Source organism: Tupaia chinensis, unplaced genomic scaffold, assembly GCF_000334495.1.
Source record: "Tupaia chinensis unplaced genomic scaffold, TupChi_1.0 Scaffold000450_1, whole genome shotgun sequence".
Lineage (NCBI taxonomy): Eukaryota > Metazoa > Chordata > Mammalia > Scandentia > Tupaiidae > Tupaia > Tupaia belangeri.
In genome coordinates, this window is record NW_006159956.1 from 943,342 (window position 1) to 947,612 (window position 4,271).

Genomic DNA, 4,271 nt, shown 5'->3' on the forward strand with positions numbered 1-4,271 from the left:
GGGTCCCCTGGAGCCAGCCGTCCTCCCACTGCGGGCCACATCACCTTTGCCTCCTCATCGCCTTCTCTGGGGTCTGGAGAGGCTCCTGAGGGTGAGTGATAATAGGGAAAACTTACTAATATGAACCAGCGGCAGTGAGGTTTTTATCCCTGCTGTGGCACAGCAGTTCTGGGGCTTACATCAGAAAGAAGCCTTCCACTGGGTTCGTGGAGCTCGGACCCCCTGAGGCACACATCCGGCAGAGTGCAGCCAGGGTACTGGGCTCAGGCACCCCCGGCCTCCCAGACACACCAGGAGAGATGTTCCAGGGCTGTGGCGTTCTCAGCAGGGCAGGTAGGTCAGAGCCAGAGGACAGAAGAAGGTGCCGGTCAGAAGATAGAGCTAGGGGGCCAGCAGGTGGTGTGGTGGCTAAGGACACTAGACTCCCACATGGCTGACCGTGATTCAAGTCTCGGACCTGGCAGCTTGCTTTCTCTCTCTCTCAATCTGTTCCTCTCGGGTCAAATTTAAATAAATAAATAAAATAATTCTTTTTTTAAAAAGAAGACCTAGTTAGTTTAGAAGCAACTACCACAGGAGCAGTGTGCTGTCCTGGGAAACGGCCCTGACCTTCGTCCTCACCGAGGCTCATGCGCTCCTCAGCAGCCGTCAGAGCGAGTGTGGTACTGTGTCCGATTCTCATTTGGGACTTATCCTCCATCGATGGGGCTCCTCAAGGGGCCCATCGCCCACCCCAGAGTCTGCCACCCAGGGTGAGCCTCCCTCCAGAGAAGGCACCGAGAGGAGCAGCGTCCTGCTCCACAGAAGGGACCCTGCTGCACCCGCCTCAGTCCCTGGGACAGCGCCCAGCCCCTGTGTGTCTCACATGAAGACAGGACGCTCCTCTGGGGGACACTGTGAGCCCCTGCCACCGAGTCCCATGTGCTGGATGCGTCCTTTAGGTCCCATGGGATCTGCAGCTGTGATCAGTGTGTGGCGTAGGAAGGTCACGGCCACAGCCCGGTTCTCTGGGATCTCAGGGCCAAGCGGTCAGCAAGGGACTGTGGAGGTTTGGTCCTGCTCTCGGCACCACATGAACACAGAGGTGATGAGACTGTCTCAAATACACACAGACCCGTTAATGTGAAATATCGTGATACCTTAAAGGTGCCTGTTGTGTGCAGAAAAGATCATTAACCACCAGCTCCGTGGCCTGGTGAAGGAGCTGGACCCCACATAGGTGACAGTGTGTTTTGCATCCTAGACCAGGCAGCTTGGAAAACATGAAGCTGGGACCAGCTGATAGAGTAATGGCTACGTCGCTGGACTCCCATGTAGTTGACCACAGTTCAAGTCCTGGACTCAGTGGCTTAAACTCACGCTGGATGTGTGTGCGTGCCCAAGATCCCGAGAGGAGAATGGAGGAGAAGCGATTGCAGCGTGGCCATACCCCCTGGGGGGTGATTTCTCGCTTTCTGTCTCTCTGTCTCTCTGTCTTTCTGGAGAGCACATGTGCCCTATAGCAAAAACCTCTCAAAAAAAAAAAAGGAAAAGAAAAAAGAAAAGAAAAGAAAAAGAAAAAAAGAAAAAAAAAATCCCAATAAGAGGGAAAGATGAGGAGAAAGGATTGTGGTGTGACCATGCCCCCTGGGGGGTGATTTCTCACTTTCTGTCTCTCTGTCTCTCTCTGTCTGTCTGGCGAGCACATGTGCCCTATAGCAAAAACTTCTCAAAAAAAAAATTGATATTCCACTTGTTAAAGTCATACAAAAAGTTAAAAAAAATAGTTTGTTCTTAAGTTTTCAATTTCAGCCTAAATAAGTTATTATTATAATTATAGCTCTAGCAAGTTTTCGCAATTACTTTCAATGAAGCTTTGATTAATTTTGGTCTCATTTACAAACTAAAACTCCTTTAAACACTTCATATTACATTATCCACCACATAAAATATATTGGCTTAACTTCCAAAGTAGAATTGGCTGGCAAACCTTCTCAAGTACTTACGTAATTCTTACGAATCTATTTAGCTTATAAACATGGTGAATTTGAAGTCTGATTAGCTGTCCCATACTGTGTGTTAAAGAGCAAGTCCCAAATCCAGATCAATTTCTTGATTACGTATTTTACGTTGGCATCATGAGGCAATCTGTTATCCTAATACCCCGAGTTCTGGTAAATATCTTAAGGATAGAAAATGGAAAAACTGCTTCAACACAAAAATAGTAACCCTTCAACTTTTGTTCTTTTGCCATTTCTGCACATAATTCAAATCTTGGGGCTTACAAATACTTATGCCCTAAGGAAATAATTGGCCATTTTGAGTCGTTTTTGATGAGACCTGCTCAATCATTTGATGTTGTGCAACCATCCGAGATCTGTTGTCTGGGTTTCTTGTCTGTGACTCTGATGGGCCATTTAGAGACCTTTTATTCATTTTTTTAGAGGTGTTTGCCACAGGGCATGTGTGCTTGCTGGAGAGGAGAAAGAGACAGAGAGACAGTGAGAGGGAAAGTGAGAAATCACCCCCAGGGGGATGGCCACATTGCAATCCCTTCTCCTCCATTCTCTTCCTGGGATTTTGGGTTTGCTTGTACCTGTGTCCAGCACAATTCCCAAGCTTCTGGGTCCAGGACTCGAACCGCGGTCAGCCATGTGGGAGTCTAGCAACTGCTGGCTCCTTCTCTGCCTTTTAAAATATGAAAATGTCCAAAGCCCTTTGAACTCCCGGGTTAATAGCTAATACTTATCGGAGGCTCTATGCCAGGTACGGGCCCACCTGCTCTTCGTACATTGATCCACTCAGTGCCAGCAGCCCTTGACGTAGCATTAACTTCCCCATTTTACAGTTAAAGGAACTGAACCTCAGAGAGATAGAATGTCCAAGGTCACATGCCAGAGCCCATGCTCTTACCTGGGACCTTAATATGTTTAAGAATCTGGGTAGATGGAGCCAGCAGGTGGTGTAGTGATCACAGCACCAGACTCCACATGGCTGACTCACAGTTCAAGTCCTGGACCTAACGGCTTGGAATTCATGCCAGACCTATGTGTGTGCTTGCCAAATATCCCAGGAGGAGACTGGAGAAGACTGTGTGGCCATCCCTGCTTGGGGGAGGGGGGGACTTCTCACTTTCCTTCTTATTGTCTATCTCTCGCCAGGGAGTGCATGTGCCCTATGGCAAAGCGTGGCCATCCCCCCTGGGAGGTGATTTCTCACTTTCTGTCTCTCTGTCTCTCTGTCTTTCTGGCAAGCTCACACACCCTATAGCAAAAATCTCTTAAAAAAAAAGCAAAATATCTGGGTAGAATCACGTACCTCCCATAACCATTAAAGTAATCCTGGGCCCAGGACCAGCAAGTGGTGTAATAGTTTTGTTGCTGGACTTTCATATGGTTGTCCACAGTTCGAGTCCCAGACCCGGCAGCTTGAAACTTACACTGGGCACATGTGTGTGTATGCCCCAAATCCTGAGGAGAAGGGAGGAGAAGGGACTGTGGTGCCACCATCTCCACCAGGGGGGTGGGAGGATGATTTCTCACTTTCTATCTCTCTATCTCTCTTTGTCTCTTCAGTGAGCACACGTGCCCTAGAGCAAAAATCTCTATTAAAATAATAATAATAATAATAATTCTGGGTCCAGCCATGGTGATGGGTGCTAGTAGACATTGGTACTTGGCAGCCTGAGTCCACATGGGAGGCCTGGGTTCAATTTCCAGCCCACCCTAAAAGCCAGGCATGGGGCAGGCAGCTGTGGTCCCAGCTACTTGGAAGGCTGAGGCTGGAGGATCATGACACAGAGAACTTGTCTAACAATAATAATAACAATAGCAATAATAATTCTGGCTATTCCAGGGCCTTGTTTTCTGTGATAACTTTACACACACACACACATACACACACACACGCACGCACTTCCATGGGCTTGCTGTCTGCTCCTCAGACGTGTGCCCGGTGTCATATCCATTCTGCCCTAGCCCACATACGAGGATCTTTATGATTTGGGAATGACCTCGCTTCTGATCTGAAGAGATATTGGCAAAGTGTCTTAGCAAAGCGTAAACAGTGGGAAGTGTCTCAGTCGGGTTCCTTAGGAAGACAGAACCAACTGGATGCATGCAGGTACACAGAGGGGATCTGCCGGGGAAACCAGCTCGCGTGATTAACGGCTGCTGAGAAGCCCCATGACAGGCTGTCTGCAACCGGACATCCCCAGGCTCTGGGCTCTGTAGGCCGATCAGCCCGGGTCCTAAGGCCCCCGCGGCAGGGGAGTCCAGGCTGAAACCCCGAGA